At 49.6% G+C, this 23,159-nt stretch overlaps 1 protein-coding gene across 29 annotated transcripts in view; it reads right to left on the reverse strand.

The window, feature by feature from the left end:
* ARHGAP27 (Rho GTPase activating protein 27) overlaps positions 1 to 23,159 on the reverse strand; it is a 1,125,989-nt gene that overhangs the window by 472,630 nt on the left and 630,200 nt on the right. For 6 of the 29 annotated variants that reach the window (XM_085650857.1, XM_085650869.1, XM_085650885.1 and 3 more), the window contains 2 exons: positions 20,717 to 20,826; positions 20,512 to 20,623 (listed from right to left, as the gene is read on the reverse strand). The exons of 12 other annotated variants lie outside the window; for them this stretch is intronic. The gene's annotated coding sequence lies outside the window, so the exon portion shown is untranslated. Of the gene's footprint in view, positions 1 to 20,511; positions 20,624 to 20,716; positions 20,827 to 20,962; positions 21,805 to 23,159 lie in introns of those variants that run through there. 11 more of the 29 variants (XM_085650976.1, XM_085650975.1, XM_085650977.1 and 8 more) reach the window with 6 other exon arrangements.

A 23,159-nucleotide genomic window follows, 5' to 3' on the forward strand; every position in this document is an offset into this window, starting at 1 on the left:
CCTCCCCTTCCCGCTGCTCCCGCTCAAGTCGGGCAGGAAGGCGAGGATCAGCCCTGGGGAAGTACCCTACTGAGCGGCTGCCTCGGAGCGCCTGGCCACCCTCGCCGGACTGCAAGAGCGACTGGGCACAGCACCCTCCCTGGCCACCTGGGGGCTGGGTCGTCCCGGGCCATCTGGTCGCCTGACTGTGCGACCAGATGGCCCTGCGGGCCGGGTGACAAGATGGCAGGCTGACTCAAACTTTTGTCCTTCCCCAGAGTTCTGTAAACCCCCACTATGTGGGGGCTTGATAGTCAAGAAAAATGGGCTCCCCAGGCAGGCCGTCGGGGAGAAGCCGTGGCCCGGGCTTAACCCTCCTTGGTTCCAGCTGAGGGTCTGGGTGCTGGGGACGGGGAGTCCACCGGGGGACTGGGGAGTCTCTCCCCCAGCCTGGCTAGGGTTCGGAAGCTGGGCTCGAGCTACATCCGGAGGGCCCCGGGTTGTGGGATCCCCCCGTCCTGCAAGCCAGCCGAGGGTCTGGGCATTCATCGGGACCAAGGCAGGCTCTCCCCGGCCTTGCTAGGATTCAGAAGCAGGGACCAGGCCCGGGGCTCGTGCTCCGTCCCAGTGTCCCAGGGTGCAAGAGCCCCCCATCCTGGAAACCAGCCGAGGGTCCTGGCGCTGGTGACGGGGGTCCACCGGGGCCTGGGGAGGCTCTCCCCAGCCTGGCTCCTTTCAGAAGCAGGGACCGGGCCGGGGAGCAGGGGTGGCTGGCTTTGGAGCGGAGTTTTCTGCCCACCCCTAGTTAGAACCCGCCAAGGACTTGGTGGCTTCGTAGACGAGTCCAGTCTTTTATACGAGGAACGCATATCACTGTATGCAGATGACATTGTTCCATGTCACGCACCCGTTGAGACACTCCCCCAAATATTGCAGATATTTGAAGAATATGGCAGCCACGCGGGCTATAAGATTAACTGGAATAAGTTACCTCTATATCCACTGAGCGAGGTGGTGGTTCCTCAAACATACCAGAGGTGTTTGCGGCTTTCTACGGAGGGGTTAACCTACTTGGGACTTTAGATCACCATTGACCCCGTAGCTAGACTGGAACATAATATTAGACAAGTACTTCTGAACTTTCAGGAAGATGTGAAGAGATGGAGGAAACTCCCTCTGACCATCATGGGGAGGGCCGCCACGTACAAGATGGTAACGCTCCCCCAGCTCCTTTACATTTTACAAAATATCTATTACAAACTACCAGACACTATTTTCACTGCCATTAACAGTGAACTAGGTCTCCTTCTGTGGGACGGAGCCCATCCACGAATAGTGCTGCAAACGTTGCAGCACAATCCGTACAATGGGGGTTTGGCCTTGCCGGATATTAGAGCATACTATAGAGCAGCCCATCTTCTAGTCATCAACGAATGGAATCATGCACCCGGGAGATCATCCTTCTTATAGACTGGAAAGACTGCAATTCCGAAACCGCAGTCAATTACACTACATATACGGGGAGCTGGTGCTGCGCGTCTCCTACCGGCCACCCAACAGTTGCTGGCAGCCTGGAAGAGTGCGGAAAAGCAGATGAAATGGGAGGAGAAGCCTACGTGGGAGACCCCTCTTTGGAAGAAAATTGAGGGGCTTTAAGAAATGGGATCCCATAGGTCTCTCCAAGATATGAGACCTGTTGGAGATGGGCTCTCTAGCCTGGTTTGCTTCGCTTCAGTTTAATACCAACTTCATGATTCCCAAGCCTATGCTTATCTTAGACTAAACATGCCTGGCACGCTGAGGGCTTGGACGCTGAGACACTGCCAGAGTATGCCCCGCTAGAGGGTAGGCTCCTACAAGAGGAGATCCTGACCCAAGCCATAACCTTGACATATAAGACACAAATCAACAATATAGCCGACAACCTTGGTCCACTCCGAGCCAAATGGGAGCTCACCACCGGCCCACTAGAGGATATTGACTGGGAAGCTGCCCTCATGCACCCACGTGAAGTAGCTATTAGATTGAGACTGCGCCTCATACAAAATCCTACATAGAACCTATTTTTTACAGGGCACGCTTACACTCTATTAGGAGGGCTGATAACCCAGATTACCTTAGATGCCACACGGAGCGTGGTACGTATATACACACCCTCTGGGAGTGCAGACACATTGAAACCTACTGGCATAGGATAGTGAAGGAGCTGAACGATATCCTTGGAGCTCAGCTTGGGCTAGATGCAAAGTTTCTCTTGCTAGGTATACCCACACATATTGATTGATCTGGCGCGTCATAAGCTCCTACTGGCTAACCTAGGGTTTGTAGTTGCCAAGAGAGATATAGCGAAGTATTGGGGGGCTCAACGACTTCCTACACTCACAGACTGGAGGTCCAATATGGATCTGTACATGGTTGTTGAGAAGGTGATCTACAAGGCAAGAGGGTGCCCTCGTAAATTCCGGACGATTTGGACGTCATGGATAGAGTACTAAGGCTTAGATCTAGGCATGGAAGAGGGAGAAATGGGCCTCACAGGGCAGGCCAGAGAGCGGACATTAATAACTGATGAATAGCCCACTCTTGACAAATTTAATTGTATTGGAAATGACCCATGTATCTGTAGATATGTGATGTTAATTTAACCATGTGCTCCTTATTAGAGAATCTGCTGCAACATCTTCTGCCCGACATTACATCTCTTGCTGCCCACTATTGAGCCCATACTGTGCATTAATGATTCATTTTTTCAATTGTATGTTTCATTTATCTTAAAACAATAAAAATATTATTTTTAAAAGAAGTACATTATACACATAAATTTAGCAAAATCAAAATGGTCTTGACTAAGCCAGGCAAAGCAAGGAATCCGTAAAAGCAATCAGAAATGTGTAATGTTCATCTGGAGCCCTAAGACAGTTTTAAGTGTAGGCCCTGGTGCAGTTCCTGGAGCCAGACCGTATTCGGACACAAACAAGCATATACTTGAGTGTCGACAACAGACAATATGGTCCATATAACAGCCAGCGGGGGTACATTAAAAAAAAATTTCGTTTAACTAAGAGGTTGGCCTGGACTTCCATGGTCAGTTTGATTCTCATGGTGCAGATTCAGCGTGGTGCAGCCAACAGCTCCACTCCACAGGTTTGTGATATCTGCATATGTATTTATTTATTTGAAAAGTCTTATATAGCGCTGCAAGACCCTGGGGTAGCAGAGCGCTTTACATGAGCATTAAGATTCCAATCCTTACAGTAGAATTCGGCGGGATAAAAAAAAAAAAAGACATTACACATTAAAAACACTTCTTAAATAAGCAAATAGGTTAACAGTTAGGGCCCAGAGTAGAACGAGAATGTCACGGCAGACGGTCAGGACAGAAACAAAAAAAGAAAACCACAAAAGGTAAGGGCGCTAAAGAAGGGTCGTTTACCCGGGACAAGGCTTTCGTTTATGCATTTAAATGGGATAGGGCTGATCATATATCCTTTGTCTGAAACGTGAGTGAGTGAGTGAGTGAGTGAGTGAGTGAGTGAGTGAAGACTGTCGGGGGGGGGGGGGGGGGGGGGGGAATATATAACGGGGGATAAATAAAGGGTTGAATGCAGCGATTACAGACCCCAGTATTTGGAGAGAAGGTGGGATACAAGGTCTTTTTTTAAAGCTGTGGTATGAGGGGTTGCAGCGCAGATCTCTGGGGAGGGCATTCCAGATCAGGGCGTTTCCCCGTGAAGAAGCAGGATTGTGTGGGGTTCTTATTTGATGGAGGGGGGGAGGGGGGACAAGTAGAGCATTTGAGCTTCTCGTCAGCCGGGAGCAGCCCGCTTTTTCAAGTTTGTCAGAGAGATATAGCGGGGTTTGTTGGTGGAGGGCTTTGTGTGTAATGCAGGCAGTCTTGTATGCAGATCTTCCCTCAACGGGTAGGCAGTTTAGGGCCTTGAGGGCTGGGGAGATGTCGAAGCGTTTGCAGTCGGTGATTAGTCTGGCGACAGAGTTGAACACAGATCTGAGGGGGCAAGGTGTGTTTTGGGGATTCCAGTGAGGATAGCATTATCCTAGTCTATTTTGGAAAGGACTAGGGATTGGACAACCCATTTGAAGTCATCAGAAGGAATGAAGGGTTTGAGTTTAAGATGTCGGAGAGTGCAGAGAGCTCCTTTTGCCGCGTTCTTAATGTGATTGTTAAGAGTGAGTTTGTTGTCGATATTGAAGCCAAGTGATTTTGCTGAGTTAGATAAGGAGAGCGAGCAGTTCAGGGCGTTGAGGTCAGAGAGCCAGCCTTGGATGGGGAGCTTGCTGTTTTGGGGTGAGAAGAGAATGATTTCGGTTTTATTAGGGTTAAGTTTGAGGTGGTTGAAGAACCAGGATTGGATAATACTCAGGGCATTGTTAAGGTGTATAATATCGGAGTGGGATTTGATCTTGTAGTACAGTTGGGTGTCGTCCGCGTAGAGATGGTAGTTAATTCCTACTTGTTTCAGAATGAGGGTAAGGGGTTCCATAAAGAGGTTGAAGAGGGAGGGAGAGAGAATGTTATGTTAGAGTGTATTTGTAGACCGCAACTGTCACTCCGAGGAGTATCATGGCGCTTTAGCAGCTTAGTTTGCGAACAGAGCTGAAAGTGAGGATTTTAGATGAATCCTTTGTATAGTGCATCTGGAGCGGTGAAAATTCAAGTTTTCAACTTCTTCCTAAAGAGGGTTTCTGATTGAATAATAAGGAGGTTACTAGGGAGTTTGTTCCAGGTTTTTGTGCCCAATACTATGATAGATTTGCCTCCTTTTTCGATACATCTAAATGCTGGAGGTTTCAAGAGGTTTGCATTGGAGGATCTAAGAGTGTGGCATGGTAAATAGCGAACAAACCTGGACTGAAGTTACTGAGAGCATGAAGAGTGAAAGCTTCTGAAAGTAATTATCAAGATTTTTAACAGGATTCTTTTATGGACAGGTAGCCAGTGCAGCGCTTTCCGAGCGGCTGATGCTGAAGATTTCCTAGGCCATTTTAATACTAGTTGGGCCGCAGCATGTTTACCCATCTGGAGTTTGTGTAGGACTGATTTATCAGCTCCTGCATAAAGACTGTTGCAATAATGGATTCTGGATGTAATTAAGGCTGTTGCAACTGTCTGCCTTGCTGTGATGGGGAGTAGATCGAAGAACTTTAATGATTTGATCAGGTGAAAGCAGGTGCCTACCACAGATAGAGCTTGCTGGTGGAAGGACAGAGCTGACTCAGATCTAAACCCCAGGTTTCTGGTTGCCCTTAATGTGATTTGGGGGATGGGGAGGTAATCGGCCGGCCACCATAGACTGGGGCAGAAATCATCCCCTTTCCCCAATTGCATGATTTCAGTTTTTTCTGAGTTACATCTCTGGTGGTTGGTTTTCATCCAGTGAAAAACTGATGTGAGACATGCAGGTTTTCCTCAGACAGTGTGGTGTTTTTGTCTAAGTCCAGGTCTAGCTGAGTGTCATCCACATATGAGATGGTCTCAATGTTGAAGGGCGATATCAAGCTGATCAGTGGGGCCATATAGACATTAAAAAGCACTGGACATAGAGTAGTCCCTTGAGGGACCCCGGAGAGCAGAGGCTTTTCTGCTGACTGGTATTGTCCAAGGGTGATGACTTGCCTTCGGTTTTGGAGGAATCATTTTAACAAAGCGAGGGCGAGGTGGGAAATACCATAGGATTCGAGGTGGTCAAGAAGAATGTCATGCGAGACCGTGTCGAAAGCTGCTGATGGGTCCAACAGGACCAAAACAGCGCTCTTTCCATGGTCAAGGGTGGCTTTAAGGGATTCAGCCATGTGCAGGAGGGCTGATTCTGTAGAATGGTGTGTCCTGAAACCAGATTTATTTGGGTGTAGAATATTTGCTCCTTCCAGATACGTCCTAAGTTGTAGGTTTACGAATTTTTCCGTGATCTTACTTAGGGACAGTAGAAGAGAGATGGGACGGAGATTGGTGAGGGTGGTGGGGTCAGCGAGCTGTTTCTTTTGCAGAGGTTTGTCTGCCGCGAGTTTCCACTCATTGGGGACCTCCGCTGAGGATAAGGAAGCATTTATTATATTATTGATGATTGGATTGACAGTGTCAATCAGAGCATGTAAAATCAGGCGGGACAGGGGTCAAAAGGTGATCCAGATTTGACAGCCAGGGAAGCCTGACAGGTTCAATGCACAGGTTTCTCACGTCTACCCATGGGCATCCTCAGGGGGCAGGCCAGGGAATTAAAGGGGGAGGCAAGACTGGACTCTTGCCCTCCTCTGGATTTTTCACTTGCTCTTTAATGACTATGCCCCTCCCCTTTGACATTGTCAACAAGCATTGAAAATGCAATAGGTCTCGCCTTTATTTAAGTTAAAGCCATTTGCTTTGCTAATGGTATTGTATAGCAAAGCAAATGGCTTTAGCTTAATGAAAGGCGAGACCTATTGCATTTTTAATGCTTGTTGACCCTGCTGTGCGACACCCTTAGATTCTCACCCATTGTAATGTTCTTAATAAAATGGTTTTTAGAGGCACCCTCCATTCTCCACCCTTTAAACTAAGGTCACCTATTAAGGACAGATTAGGTTAGGGGTCCTTAGCAGGTTGTGTGTGACATGTGCAGGCTGAATGAGAACGTTTGTTGTCTGACTCAGCATGGGAGCTGTACACAGGTAGCACCGTGACAGACAAGGCCCAGTCTAAAATTCTATGAATTAACTGGGTACTTAGATGCACTACTTCCCGTTTGTAAAGTGTATAATGTTTCCACTTGTGTACTTTGGGGCTTATGTACAAGCCCCTTGCACCATCGGAGACACTGAACTCCTTCCTCCCGCAATAAAACCATCCACTTTGCTACCCACATACTGTTCAACATTTCCAATCACCAGACCACATCTCCCACTCATCACCCGGCAACCTGGCTACCAGCCTCACAAAGGGCAGTCTTTAAAACTCTCACCCTTTCCTTCAGGGATGTACATGGAACCTCACACACTAATCTCTCCCAGAAACCTTCTTGGTGCCTCTTTACTCAAATGATGCACTCCACAAACCTAAAGCACTTTTCCATCCTTTAACCACACTGTATTATATATACGTTTGGGAAACGTGAAGCATTGAGTAACCTGAATTATTAGCTCCTCCCCACAGCAAATTATGAACTAAATCCTCTGCTCATGCATTCAGCTGCCCTTAAGACAAACCTCTCCAACCTTCAGCACCTGCCTGGCTGGTCCGTCCCTTCAGTCTCACTCCCAGCTGTTAGACTTCTTCGAACTACATATTTATTTGATTACACCACGTTATATGATGATTATAATTAATGTACCATCATTGAGTTGATCACTGACCATCAGTCATCTTCTCCACCAATTCAAGTAACCATACCACCACCAATGGTATATTATGCAGTCTTGATATATATGGGGAATAGCGTATAGGATATATATCCTTAATTGCAAAAAACAAGCAAATACAAAATGGCAGAACAGAAGCATCAAGTAATAAAGGAAAGGGGGAGGAGCCTAGCGCGCAACCAAGATGGCCGCGTAGGCTTGTGGCTCCCGAGGGCCTCCGCAACCTCCCACGTCTATCCTGTCATAATCCTGATTTTTTCGATGGGCTTTTGTTTATGATCTTGCGCTAAGGTGCCACTCGTTTTCCAAATCAAAATTGGACTCCGGGAACGTGTTTTTGGCGATCTGAAGTTTGCGGCCTTCTCCGGCCTTGGTGCCGAACTGGGGTTGGTGAGGTGCCCGGCTGCGAATTGAACAACAGTGGCATGCCAGACTGGGCCTGCCCCGGACCCCGTGCTTTCACTTTCGGTTTCGTGTTGAGCTACCGAGACTGATGCGTGGGACATTGGGAGAGCTGCGCAGAGTACGGAGTGCAAGGCCTAGTCTTGAACTGTAAACGGGCCTCTTTCAGTTAGCGGCCCGGATCTCCTGGCCTTCCTCCGGGTGCTGGAGGGTGCTGACCTTGCTGATCGCTGACGATGACGACGAGAGTGGACGGCGACAAACTGAAACCCAAATCTACCCGGAGGGGAGCCTATTCCCAGGCCAACAATATGGACCGCTATGCACAGCCAAAGGGATCCCCTAATGGATCGCGTAAATCGCCTGAGCCGCCCAAGGAGGCCTCGGGCGCATCATCCGAATTGACCCCGTTGGATGTCATGGGGGCCATTGAGGAGATGAAGGTGACTGTGAACCAGCAATTGGATACTCTGGCTAACAAATTGGACTCGGTGCTGATTGATGTCACCTTGGTCAGAGCGGACCTGTCGAAAACCAATGACCGGGTCGACTCATTGACCCAAGCAGCGTCGAGCCTAACGGTAGATGTGGCCGCCTTGCAGACGACGGTGCGGAGGTTGCAGCTCGCCAGTGACCTGACCGAGCGTCGCCTTGAGGACTCCGAAGGCAGGGCCAGACGGAACAACGTCCGCATTATCGGCGTGCCCGAACGGTTGGAGGAGTCTGCTGTGGATCTTTTTGTGGAGGACCTAGTGGCGACTCATCTAGCACCCAAAGGGCTGAGCAAGTTCTTCGCTGTGGAACGGGCCCACAGGATCCCGGGGGGTGCGCCCAAGGTGGGTGCCCCCCCGCGGCCTATCATTGCCCGACTTTTTAATTTTCGGGATAGAGACGCTATCCTGCAGGCGTCGAGGGTGGCTGGGCCATTACGATTTGAGAACTCTAATGTTAGCTTTTACCCAGACTTTACACAAGCGGTTCAAAAGCAACGGATGGGATTCTCGGCCATCAAACGGCGCTTGAGAGACATGGAGCTCAAGTATGCGATGCTGTTCCCGGCTAGGCTGCGGGTCGAGTTGGATGGTCGCTCCCACTTCTTCGACCGGCCGGAGGCGGTGGGAGAGTGGCTGGATGCCCTGCCCAAGAGTGGGGATCGGGAGGGTCGGATGGCGGAGAGCGGAGAGGGTTTGACGGAGTAGGAATGGAACTGTGATCCTGGTGATGGACTGTATTGGTAACGTTTTGCACCTGTGGCTGCACTGGACTCCAGTTTGTAACGCTTTGCCCCGTGGTATTTGGAGGTTGCGGGGGGCTTGCTGGGGCCCTTTCCTCCTTCTGGGGTTTTTTCTTGTCCTTTCTTCATATTGGGGCGACAGGCACACTGCATGTTGGGGGACTGTTCGGGTTCACGCAGGGGTGCAGGGAGGGGGGAGTTTTGTTGGGGTTGATGGGGGGGTTGGGGTTTGTTTGTTTCACAAGGCGGGGTAATATTTTTTGCTGTGCTATTAGGATTGTGCTCCCCGGGAGGGGGATATTTTGTGCTGGGAGGGATGGGGGGTAGGGGACTGAGACTTCTTTCCTGGAATGTGAATGGGCTGGGGGACAGGATAAAGCGGGGGGTAGTCCTGCAGTTCTTGAAACGTATTTCGCCTGACATTGTGTTCTTGCAGGAAACGCACCTCATAGGGAACTCTTTTCATGCCATGAACAGACGAGGATATCGCCTCCTGGCGCATTCTGGTTTCACCTCTGGCTCGAGGGGAGTGGGCATCTTAGTCAGGACCTCTCTCCCGCTGGTGGTGGATGAGGTGCTCCACGACGTCAGAGGGCGCTACACTGCGCTGGTGGGGAGGTGGGAGGGTAGATTGATTTCGCTGGTCGCGGTCTACGTGCCGCCGGGCCTGCAGACGGCCACCTACGCCGATTTGGGGCGCCTGCTGCTTAGGCTCCCGGGGGGGGGGGGGGGGGGGGGGGGACGACTTTAATGCTGTGGTTTCCGGTGTTGAGGATCGATACCCCCCTAGGGACCTCCCTCGGGCCCAGAACTGGCTGGGGGGCTTTCTGGATACCCTAGGACTGATAGATTGCTGGCGGTTGAAACACCCTGGACACGCGCAATATACCTTCCACTCTGGGGCCCACGGTAGTCTTTCGAGGCTTGACTATATGCTAGTGCCTGCGGCCCAGGCGGGGATGATCGGAGAGGTGCGACACTTGGCGCGCGGTATATCTGATCACTCCCCCCTTTTGCTGCACCTAGATATCGCCCTGGGGGCGGAGGGGACGGTGGCTCCGATCAACCCCTGGTACCTCCGGAACCCCACGATTCGTGCAGACCTGGTCAAGTCTTTGGAACACTATTTTAATGATAACGTGGGGTCGGTGTCTTCCGCCGTCTCCCTTTGGGAGGCCTTTAAGACGGTGCTCCGGGGCCAGGCCCTATCTCTCATTTCCCACACCAAAAAATGCGAGGCGCAGGAGGTTGTTCGGCTAGAAAATGAGATCACCGAGTTGGAGTGATTTGGAGCAAGGTGTTACGGATGACAGATTGCATGTGCTGGAGCTTAAGCAGGCCGATTATAAGGCGCTGGTTACTGAATCTGCTAGGAGTATGAGCAGGGAGCAACAGGGGTGATTGTACGATATGGGTGATCAGGCAGGGAAGTTGATTGCCTGGTTGGATAAGAAGGAGAGAGCGAGTCGAGTGGTGCCAGAGATTGAGAGGGTGGATGGTGTGCGTGTGACGGACCCCGGTGACATTGTTGATTGCTTTGCGGAGTATTTTCACGGGGTCTACTCTCCGGTCTCAGAGCGATCGGAGGAAGACTCTCGACTGCTGCTTCGAGATATTACTCTGCCTTCCCTATCTGATGAGGATAAAGTATTGATGGATGCGGCCCTGTCGCCAGATGAGATTGCTTTGGCCATTCGCTCCATTGCCTCGGGTAAGGCCATGGGTCCTAATGGACTTCCCATCGAATTGTATAAGCTGCGCCCAGATGCGATTGCCCCGTATCTCCGGGACATGTTCCTTGAGGCTCAGGCGGCGGGCTCCCTCCCTTCTGACCAACGTCTTGCTACTATTGTTATCCATAAGGAAGGAAAGCCGCGGGATCGGTGTACTTCTTACAGGCCTCTTTGTTAAACGCGGAGCCCAAAATCCTCGCCAAGGTACTGGCCAATCGTCTGATCCGGGTTGGGGGCGACCTGATTCATCAGGATCAATCCGGTTTTATACCCCATCGCAATACCGCTTTGAACCTGCGGCGACTGCATGGCGTCCTTGCTCGCGCCCCATTCATTCGTGAGCCGGCCATCTTGGCGTCCTTGGACGCTACCATGGCGTTCGACACCTTGGAATGGCCATACATCTGGGCGGCGTTGGCGAAATTTGGGTTTGGCCCGGGGTTTATCGGTTGGGTGAAATTGCTTTATGACAACCCACTGGCACAGGTGGTGGTCAACGGCCGGGTGTCGGCTCCCTTTGTTTTGGGTAGGGGCACCCGACAGGGATGTCCACTGTCGCCTCTTCTCTTTGCGCTTTGCTTGGAGCCCCTTGCGGAATGGTTGCGGTGGCACCCCTCGATACGTGGCCTTAGATGGACGCCGGAATACGAGGATCATGTCTCCCTATATGCGGACGATATCCTCTTGTATCTTGCATCTCCGCGTAAATCGCTCATTGTATTGGTGGATGTGTTGAGCTCCTTTGGTCGCAACTCCGGATTGGTAATTAACTGGGCTAAGTCTTGTGTATACGTTCTCTACGGGGAGGCCCCCCCCCCCTTCCGCGGGGGTGCCCTATCCAGATTGCGGAGTCGGGGTTCACGTATTTGGGTATCTTTATAACCCTGGATCCGGTGGCCCGGTATGAACGGAATCTTCTCCCCCCCCCCCTTCAGCGCCTAAGGGCGGATGTGGCGGGTCGGCCGAGCAGCATTGTTCAAAATGATGTCGCTACCACGCTTTTTGTACGCCCTGCAGAACACTATGGACGTAGTGCCGGCCCGGTATTTTCGGGAGGTGGAGTGTCTCCAGCGTCGATTGTTTTGGGATGGGCGGCCGCGGATTGCTCTTGCTAAACTGACCCTACCGTGGTATGACGGGGGGGGGGTCGCCCTCCCTGACATTAAGCGATATTACTGGGCCTCCCAGTTGGCTGCCGTCAATCACTGGATGTATTGCCCCGCTTTGAACCCGGCTTTTGAGATGGACAAATTGCTACTGCCAGGCGGAGACTATAATCGAGCACTATACTCGGGGTCCCTTGATGCGCGGTTGACGGGCCCGACGCGGGTCGCGGTGCAGGTGTGGCATGCAGCAAATGCGGCGATGGGGTGGAGGGATCGCTTGACTCGGGCTACGCCATTGTACGCGTCCCAGCGTTTGGGTTGTCTGTATACTACGAAAGGCTTCGAGAAGTGGGATACGATTGGTATCAGCACGGTAGGGGATCTCTGGACGAAAGGGAAATTTAAGACGTTCGACATGCTGAAAACGGAATACCAGTTGAATGATAGGGAATACTATCGGTATGTTCAAGTTCATCATGCCTTGTGTTCCGTGTTTTTCAGACGTGGCGGCTATTCCGGAGCATTCCCCGTTGGAAGACAGAGTATTGGACGGCTATGTGCCGGATAGCACCATTTCGTTGATTTATAAAAAGCTTATCAATGATCGAATGGGTTTGCTGGCCTCATTGCGGGAGACATGAGTTTGAGTTTGAAAATACTTGTAAAGCGCTCGTACACCTGCGGTTTCTTGGCGCTACTGCTAACCAGATCCAGGGCTAAAAAAACGGGGGAGACTACTGGGGATTTAATCAAAGAATTTTGTGAACAAATGGGCTTTGAGATGTTTGCGAAATTGCGGGTACAGGGTGATGGATCGCAGATCCAGGGGAAGGGAGTTCCAGAGGATCGGGGCAAGGGTAGCAAATTTCGAACCTCCCCACTTCTTTGTCCGGTAGCGTGGGATAGTGAGGAGGGACTGGGAGGACGAGCGGAGTTCCCTAGTGGGTACATAGGGGGTGATCTGAGGAGATAAATGCTGGAGCCAGGTCTAGTCGGGCCAAGAAGGTGATGGAGGCGAGCTTGAATTGGATTCGGGCTCGCACAGGGAGCCAGTGCAGGGATTTCAAGAGGGGGGAGGAACGGTGAAATTTGGGAAGATTGAAGACCAGGCGGGCCGCCTGGTTTTGTATCTGCTGCAAACGCCGTAAACTATATGCAGGGACACCTGCATATAGGGCGTTGCCGTAGTCCAGGCGGGACACCACCATGGCTAAGGTGATGAGTTTGAGAGCTGAGAAAGTGAAGAAACTGGACACCCTGCGTATAGTGCGCAGTGAAAGGAAAGAGGAAGATACCACAGAGCTAACCTGGGAGTGAAGGGTGAGTTGAGAGTTGAGTTTTATGCCGAGGGTTTTAACAGAGGTAGAGGGTTCCGGAGAGGGGCCAAGAGAAGGGGGCCAGAAGAGAGGGGACCAGGGGCTGGATGAACCACCCGTCAACACCAGCTCGGTCTTGTCGGGGTTGAGTTTAAGGTGATTGTGGTTCATCCAGTCCCGGATGTGGAGCATGACAGATTGAAAATTAAGGACAGAAGAGGGGGAAGAGGAGAGGTTAAAGACCAGCTGGAGGTCATCCGCATAATTAAATACGGCGACCTCCATTTGTTGAAGAGAAAAGATAAGAGGGGCAATATAGAGATTGAACAAGAGGGGGGAAAGGGAGGAGCCTTGGGGAACCCCGCACTGGACTTTTCGGACGTCCGCTGTAAAGTCACCCAGGCGAACGGCCTGGGTGCGGTCGCTCAGGAAGGATGATAGCCAGACCAAGGCGGTCCCTCCGATCCCGGCCGCCCTGACACGGGAAAGCAAGATGGTATGATCCACCGTGTCAAAGGCGGCTGAGAGATCGAGGAGCAAAAGGGCCTGGCGCCGGTTAGTATCCATACCCTCCCTGAGGTTGTCCAAGACCGAAATAACAACGGACTCCGTGGAGTGTGCGGGGCGGAAGCCGGCCTGGCGGGGAGCGAGAGCTCCATGAGTCTCTACAAAGGAGCTCAAAGCGCCGGTGACATGGCGCTCGAGCACCTTTGCCAGAAAAGGTAAGAGGGAGATGGGGCGGAAATTGGCAGGGACAGAGGGGTCTGCCCCAGGTTTTTTTTTTTTAGAATCGGCACAATAACCGCAGACTTCAAGGGGGAAGGAACCACACCTTTAGCCAGAGAACTGTTGAGGAGGTGAAGAGGAGGATCCGGGCAGGAAACAGATGTGACGGAGAATGTGAGCAGGACAGGGGTCGAGTGGAGAGCCAGATTTAACCAAAGGTACCAAGGAAGACAGGGCTTCCTTAGATATGGGGGGGGAGGGCAGTGAGTTGTCCCTTGGGAGGGGGGCATTGGGGGTCAACAAAGGAGGGAGAAGGGGGCGGGATGTTAGCTTTAATAGTAGAAATTTTATGGATGAAGTAGTTGTTGAGGGAGTGGCAGAGTTCCTCGGAGGGGGCGGGCTTCAAAGTTGTTCTGTCAGAGAACGCCAGGTTATGGACAATCGTGAAAATCTCCTTAGGCTGGTTTTCTGCAGCAAGGATTTTGGAGGAGAAGTAGGCGGTTTTGGCCACCAAGAGGTCTTTTTTGTACTGGGTAAGGATGTTGGTATACTCCAGTCTTAAAGTGGGGCAATAACTTCTCCTCCAAGCCCGCTCCGCGCGGCGTACAGTAAGTTTGGTGGCCTTAAGCTCTGCGTTGAACCACCGGTTGGCATCCTTGTCACGCTTGGAAGTAATACGTTTGAGCGGGGCAACAGAGTCACTGCCAGCGGAGAGCCACTGATCTATGGCCTCAACCTGGGAGGGTAGAGAGGCCCTGCAGGGAAGGGAGGGAAGTGATAAGAAGGGAGGAGAGGTCTTCCGGGTTGACACGGCCCCATGCTCGAACCCAGATGTTTTTGGGGCGAGGGGGTTTGGCTGGGGGGTGAATGGGTAGGGAAAAAGAGATAAGGTGGTGGTCGGACCAAGTGCAAGGCGAAATAGAGAGGGATTCCACGGGACAGTTTAGGGACCAGATCTGGTCAAGCGTGTGACCCTTGATGTGGGTGGGGGAGTGGACATGGGGGGTGAAGTTGAGGGATTGGAGGGTTTCAGAGAATTCCTTAGAGGACGAACATTCAGCTGGGTCGGAAGGCCAGAAGTTGAAGTCGCCTAGGAGTAGGATAGAAGAGTTATTAACTGTAATGGTAGCCAGGACTTCCAAGAAGTCAGAAAGGAACTGTAAAGGGGATTGAGGAGGACGGTAGGTGAGAAAACAGGTCAGAGGGGGAGTAATGGAGGTAGTGCGAATAACCAAGTATTCGGTGGTCACGATATCAGGCAGGGACAGAATTTGAAAGGGGAGATCGGTGCGTGCGATGATCGCCACGCCGCCTCCAGCTCTGCCGGGAGGGCGATCAGCCCGAAGGGCGTAGTAGGAGGCCGGTAAGGTGGCTAATAGGGCGGGGAGGGAGTCGTCGCTGAACCAGGTCTCCGTTAGGAAAAGAAGATCAGGGGCTTGAAGATCCAGCAGGACTGAGTTCGTGTGCATGGGCGACTGCTGACCGAGTGTTGAGATAGAACACCGTGAGGGATTTAGGGGTAGTGGGAGGGGTGATGCTACTGGACGAGAGAGAGGGGTCAACTGTGGGAAGGGGGATGTGAGAGGGAGCGGCAGGAGAAAGACCAAGAGAGGATGCGGGAACAGGTGGAGGTAGCGATGGGCCAGGGTCCCTGGAGCTTGTGTAGTTGGTCCGGGGTATAGGTGGTGAGCGGGGCAGAGTGACGCGCCCCTAGCCCCGGACAGTCATGGACGGGCACAGACGGGCTTGCCTTAGGCGCGCAAACGGCGCTCCCGCTGCGCTCGTCCGCTGCGCTTCCTGTGCATGCACATTTGTATAACAGTAGGGGGCGTGGCCTGTAGGGGGCGTTGTCAGCGCGCACGCCTGTGCTGATGGCGGCCGCTCGAGAAATGCCAAGCGCGAGCAGAGACAAGATCGTCTGTGCGCTGCAGAATTGCAGGATTGCAGACGGTATAGAACTGGACGACGAGGATTGGGTGTCAGCGGTGGCCTCCCCGAAAGAGGTGGCTATCCCGGCCCAATTGCGGTTCGTCCAGCTTAAGATACTGCAAAGAGTGTACGTCACGGGGCCTGGCCTGATGCGTATGGGGTATTCGGTGGATGGTTTGTGTAAGCGAGGCTGTGGGCTACTGGGGACTTTTCTCCATATCTTGTGGGAGTGTCCGGATGTGACTCGGTTTTGGTGCAGAGTGCATGCGGTGTTAGAAGAAGTCACGCATGTTGCCTTGTTGCCGGAGGCACGTAGATGCTTGCTGAATGTCTGGGAGCCGACTGATTACAATGTGACGCAGACGCAATGGGTGACTCTAGGCTATATGATAGCCAAGCGTGACATCGCACAATTGTGGGGCTCCCAGAGGCCGCCAACGGTCTCCGAGTGGAAGGAACACATGGACTGGTGTATGTTTAGAGAGAAAACGGTGTATGTTTAGAGAGAAAACGGTGTATGTGGCGAGAGGCAAGCCTGGGAAGTGGATTAAGGTGTGGGGTCCCTGGAACTCCTATCGTGGAGGTATTTGCGCCCCGCCCCAGACGCGTGAGATGGATGCCGCTCTGTCTCCCTAGCCCCCGCATTCCTGTATGCTCCTGCGACATGCGACTTTGTCGCTTCTGCCTTGCCCCCCTCCCCACCCCCCCCCCCCCTCTGTCTACCCGGGTTGGTTTACTCCCTCGATACGGGGAGCACATGTTTCTGCCATTAACCTCCTCTGCCTTGTGAGTTTGATGTTTTCTGTTTTTCAAAAATATGAAACCTTTCCTGTTTGTTTAGGGACTGCGGCTGTGGCTGACTGCGATAATTAGCACTTTAGTAACTTTTGCTGCTTCATTGATGTGCATGTTAAGTCGTGCCTAGGTTTACACTGCGTTTAGCGGCCGGCCTGTTGGTTGTAGGCCCATACTTGTATCTTTTCGAAATTGTAATAAAGGTTTTTTAAAAAAAAAAGTACTAAAGGAAAAAACAAATCACCCCCACTCCACATCTCTTAATTTTGAAAATGTGATGCTGTCAAAATGAGGTGACACATACGGGTTGATATACTTTGAGGTTTTGTGCTACACAAATCTCACACTCTCAAATGCTGCAAAAGTCCTGTGTGCATCATCTAAGATGTGCTCTAACCCTTATTCAATCAATTTAACTTTATTCGGCATGGAACCAGAATCTTCCCCTATTGAGGGTTAGAGGTGAACCCCGAAGACTGGTCTTGTGTGAAAGCAAGTTCCTGGTTGTAACTGTGATGAGGCAGTTGTCAAATCGGTGGTTGCTGAGATAAATTGTGCCCCTCCCGCTCCCCCTGGGGGTCTCCCTCTTACCCCCTGTGCCCTGGCCCCGATTTATTGGGAAATATGGATGGGTGGGTTGCTGTTTGCAGAAGTACTCGTGTGATTACGTGCAGCTTTCTTTTTTTGAACATTACCTTTTATTGTTTAATTGAGATACATAGCACTGTTGATTTGAGGTGATTGGGTAACTATCACTGTTAATGCCTTGCTGTTACACTGAAGATGGATAATCCTCGGCCATGCGAACTCCAACTGTATTATTGAACTGTGCCTTGATTTTTTCACGGAGTACAATAAAAACATGCTTTAAAATCAAAAAACTTGATTCGATCATATTAAAATAGACCACAAAAGTACAGTACAATCATAAGCAACAAAGCACCAGGCTAAGACTGACTTGCAGGATTCATATATGTAACTCCTAGAACACTACAACTGTCTTTGGAGAGGGTTCAGCTCGCTGAGCCATAGAGAACTAGTGCATCCTGCTCTGTGCAGCGGAATAAATGAATAGCTGGGTGCCAGAACTGTAATACTAATGAGAATACGGCACCCTCACCTGATGAAGCCCATTGACAATACCATTATTTACTGCTGTATCTCAGAATCGGGCACAACCCCTCAATGTCATTGCAACGGATGAGGTATAGCGACTATGCAACCGACCTGCGTTCTAATTCCATCCTTGGCACTTGACCCAAAAACACGGTCTGATCTTGGGCGAAATATTATCTCCCAGTTTCTTTAACAGTGCATAGGTGAAACACACAAGGGCACAGTGTACAGACCAGTTGCCTGATCTTATAACACCTTGGTTTCTAAAATAGAGCCTCGTTATATTATACACACCACCAGACCTATATAGAGGAACTGCACTCCAGAATCAAGGACAAAACAGAAACAGTGGATTCTGGGACCACCACATTCTGGATTCAATAACTCCAGCAAACGCTCAGAATAATATAAAATCAGAGTCACTTGAAACGTGATCGCCAAAAACAGATAAGCCTAAATGATGTCTAAAAATCACACGCACGTTTTGCCCATTTGGCCTTCAGGATACAGGCCTTGAATTAGGATACTTATAAACAAGCAATTATGTTGATTAGGGGAAAAAGCGAGGAGAGAGCCATGCCCCTGTCCGATTTTGTTTCTTCTTATTCAGCTCAACAATGCATTTCTGGTCGGTTTACATTCACCTAGAGCGCAGTTAACAAGACCGGAACTTTGTGGGCGGTGGTGGATGGTGGAGCTGGGGTGATTCACGTCACGTCGGCACAGGGATTATCACCTTTGTAGGTAGACGCTTAAAGGAATGACATAGGAAGAAGTGTCCTTACTGCAGAGCATTAATGAACAGTATGGAACGATAGAGAGCTGCCCTATTATATACGGAACTACTATCTATATTGGTTAGCATAATGCTCCAGTGTAGCAGCGAGAAAAGTGATCGACATACTCTAAACATCCGAAATACCCAAACGGGGCTTTGGTTGAAAGGCTGCTAATAGAGAAGACGTTTAAGGGCTGCAGGAGTGTAGCTACCACTGGTGTAGCAGGTACAGTGGCACCGGGAACAAAGCCCAAAGGGTCCTACTGTACCCCGACAATAATTGCTGTGTTTGACCACTCCGACAGCAGATAAAGGGGCCCGTTTCCTTTCATGCACCAGGGCCCATGGCATCCTTGCTGGGTGGGCGGTGGAAAGCTCCAAAGCCGCGAGGATGTTATAGCACTGTGTGCTAAAGTTCATTTGAATGAATAAATAAAGACACCTCAAGCCCGCGGCTACACGAGTGTCCTGGAGCTGTGGCAAAGGAAGGGTAGGAATACACAGAGTTAAAGGCACATCATCTCGGGAGCACGGGCACTATTAAAATGGTTTGCTGGCGCCGAGTTGGTTTGCTATTAAAAATGGTTTAATGCAGAGCTCCTGTGCCAAATGGGCTACCCTGGGGTGCAAATGAAGTGATAAAGCAATAACTAAACGCCATAATAGTGAAGGTATTAAAGAGAAAAAAACTGAATGGAGCAGCGTAGAACTGCCCTTACTATTTGTGCACGGGTTGCATGAAAGTATTAAACTCTCCTTACAAAGTATCAAATAGCGGTCCCTTGAATCAACTCACACTGGAATAATCCCAAATCACAAATTTTCGCAAATCAGTAAAATTCATTAACAACATTTTTTCCAAATTTATTGTATACAAAACATGTTTCATCACATTAAAAAGATCCCCTATTGAAGTCCCTTCCTTGGACTATTAAAAACATAATCTCCACAAAATCAATACAAGAAGCAAATGGAAAGTGGAGGGGGGGGGACCGGGGGGGGGAGGATACATTATTACACAATAAATAACACAATCAATAACACCCCATTATGAACCCGCATAACAGAGAAAAAAACATAAAAAGACAATGCACTTTGTCATATATTGCACATCATCCGACCCACAGTCTTAATTGTACAGCTTATGAGATGTCTAACTCATTTATCTCTACAAGTCTGTACCAGTCCGTTTGATTGTGCTTTTCAATGCGTCGACGCGTTTCGATGGACTTTCTTTATACCACCATCTTTATCAAGACAATTGATAGAAGTTCTCAAATTCAATATTCAGTTTTTCAATCCTGTATTTAAATAAATATATTTAAATAAATATATATATATATATATATATATATATATATATATATATATATTCCACAAATCGATTGGCTGTTCCCGAGCCTCTTGATACGGCGGGCACACGGCAGGGGTAGCCACACCCCAATAATACCAATAAATCCACTGCGTCTCACTTTCCAAATACAAGGACGAAAGAACGAACACTGGAGCCGTGGCCTCAATCCAAAAGTGTGTTTATTTAAACAATAGGTCATATATATATATATATATATATATATATATATATATATATAAAATAAATCACCCAACTTTCTACTTCCTTAGCCTGATTGCATCATTACCTACTAGGCTCTAATGTATTCACGTATCTCTCCGTTTGTCATTCATTAATCTAATTGTTTTACATCCTATATCCAATTTCCAATTGCTAAGCATAGTTTATTCTCTTGTCCTCATAGTGTTTTATTATTTTATGATATCAAAGAGGGCACTTCCGATCTTTCAATGGGGATGCTTCAAGATAATATTAAGGTACCCTTCACCTTCTACATATTGCCCATTATATCCATTTTCTATTGCTCGTAAATTATCCCATTGAATGCCTACAATCCATATATAGCCCTAATTGTTTATTCACCTACCCACATTGTTATTCGAGCATTGTTTAGTGTGTATCACTCAATGTTACCTCCACATCTCATTTAAATTTGTATGACTTGTATTATCCATTCTGAAGAGTTCTCACCTGTATATAGTCTTGCTTTACCCTTCATTTATCTCGCACAATAAGAGTCTGTTCCCACTTCCTCAATTAGTGGTTTTGAGCCATATCCGAGCTTTCTGCGTATTTCTGCAATCTATAAGACACAGACAATTGGTGATCCCCTTCCCATATCTGCAGTTATAAACTCTGCCATCCTTTTCATAGAATATCCTAAGTTCATGCCTACCTTGGAATTAATGGCGTTCCTGTTCGTGCGTGCATCGCTTTATTTACCACATGTCTCAGGGGAATATGGAGGTCCGTGACGATCCTCCCCATTTCTTTCACCGCCTTATCCTAAGGTTAAGAAGTTACAAAGTACCAATCATTGTTGACTCTCTCTCCCTCAGTATCCATTAATATAGAGATATGACTTGCAAACTAGAATAAACACGGTCTGCTAGCCCGCTGTTTGGAGTGATCCTCGTCTTACCTTATGGCGTGAAGCGTGTTGTGTGAATGCGGAAGTGTTTCTCCGATGTCTATTGCGCTGATCACTGTCGTATGCTTCTATTTGGCCCCACTAAGCGCTTCTCCTATTGGTCCTTACATGCACGTGATGTTAGTCAGGCTAATGTATTAATATTTTTGAACCCCATTTATTTATATCTGGCCATTCCTCTTCACTCCCCTACATTCGAATAAAGTCGCTGCTACTTTGAAAAAATAATAAAAGTAATTCCCTTCCAAAGTGGGCGGCACATATTCTAGTGTTTCTGGTCTCATTTAACATGTGCTGACTGTTTGTTTTGATAGGTTTATGTGGGCACGTGGTCTTACGTCTAACTGGCCCCCGCGACATATATAAATATGTATATGTTCTATTGCAAAGTATAAAATATCTTAGGTTTGTGATCGAATGTCACATATACCTCGAAAAACGGGGGAAAGAACACAATTATTGGCGCTCGATTCGCCCATAAAATGGACCGGTGAATGTTCAGTTCTACTCCTCGATCTCACCCTCTTCACTAGTCTGCCCTAGGGTGACCAACCGTCCGTAAATTTCACGGACAGTCCGTAATTTCGGCCGTCTGTCCGTTGTCCGTTAAGGATTCTTTAACGGACGCCATTTGTCCGTAATTTTAACCGGCACCGGTCGCACCACCCTAAGCTGGCACAGCTTCCACCCACCTCCCTTCTTGACTCCGATCCTCTGATGCAGCACCAAAGCTCAGATCCCCAGCAGCATTGGGGAGGCGCAGCGTGATGCCAAACCTCACACCCTCCGCCCTTGATGAGCTGCTAAGAGGTGCTTGAAGGCGACTGAGAGGGAGGGGCTTCAGCTTCAGGGGCATCTATTCAGATGCAAACAGCCGGGAATGCGTCCTGTTTCTGCAAATTAGAGGGGCCTCACACATTCCCTTTCTGCCCAGGGCCCCAAACACCCTAGAACCGGCCCTGATTACACCAGGCAGCACGTGGTTCTCTTCACAGAGCTTAATTACTGTCAGTAAATTGTAAGCAAACCTCGGTTCTTCAAACATGCAGTGTATAATGTAATAAAATAAAGAAATGTCACAATCGCACCAACACTGATTAACAAAGTATGGAGGACAATCAGTTGTCAGTTCTCTTCCAGCATCTCTTTTAAGTACTGTACATCACAGTGGGGGTGGCAAAACTAACATTTTAGAAAGAGAGCCTGTCCTCTCGTTGTCTTGTCCAGGAGGGGGTGAGGAGCCCTACCCCACCCTGGAAGAGACCAAGATGATACTAGAATACTGCATGCCCACCCCTGTGCCCACCCTGGTGGATCCTGTTCCCCCTCCTGTGATGGCTCCTACCCCCCCCCCCCCCCCCCCCAGTGATGGCTCCTGCCCCCCCCCCCCCCCCATGTGGTGGCTCCTGTCCCCCCCCCCCCTCCGCCTGTGATAGCTCCTGTCCCCCCCTGTGGTTGATCCCGTCTGCGCCCTGGGTGGCTTCCGTCCCAGTCCTGGAATGGCTCCTGCAGCGAGGGTGAAGTTCTTGATGGGCCTCTTCTCAAAAAGACTCAGCTCAAAATTAATATGAAAATGTGAAAGAGTGAGTAAGTGAAGGGATGTGTGGATGGCTGGATGAATTAGTGAAAGGGTGAATGGACGAATGAAAGATTGAATAGATGGCTGAGAGAGGATGGATGGATTGATGAGTGAGTGCAAGGATGGATGAGAGAAAAGGTAAATAGCTGGATGTATGGGTGGAAGGGTAGCTGGACGGGCAAAAGGGTGGATGGATGAGTGAAATGATGGATGGACTGATGAATTGATAAGTGCAAGGGTGAATGGATGGAGGGATGAGTGAAAGGCGGATGTAAGGATGGATGAGTGAGTGAAAGGGAGGGTAGATGGACAAAAGGATGAATAGATGAGTGAAGGAGTGAAAGGATAGATGGATTAGAGAAAGGATGGATGAGTGATAGGGTCAATGGATGGATTCATGAGTGGACGAGTAGAAGGATGGGTGGGTGGGTGGGTGGATGGAAGGAAGGATGGCTAAGTAAAAGGGTCGATGGAGAGAGAAAGGGAGGATGGATGGATGACTGAAAGGGTGGATGGGTGGAAGGATGAGTGACTGGGTGGATGGATGAGTAAGTGAAAGGATGGCTGGATGGGTGAAAGGGTAAATGGCTGGCTGGATGGATGAGTGAA

The sequence above is a fragment of the Triturus cristatus genome, chromosome 1_1 (genome assembly GCF_964204655.1).
Source record: "Triturus cristatus chromosome 1_1, aTriCri1.1, whole genome shotgun sequence".
Lineage (NCBI taxonomy): Eukaryota > Metazoa > Chordata > Amphibia > Caudata > Salamandridae > Triturus > Triturus cristatus.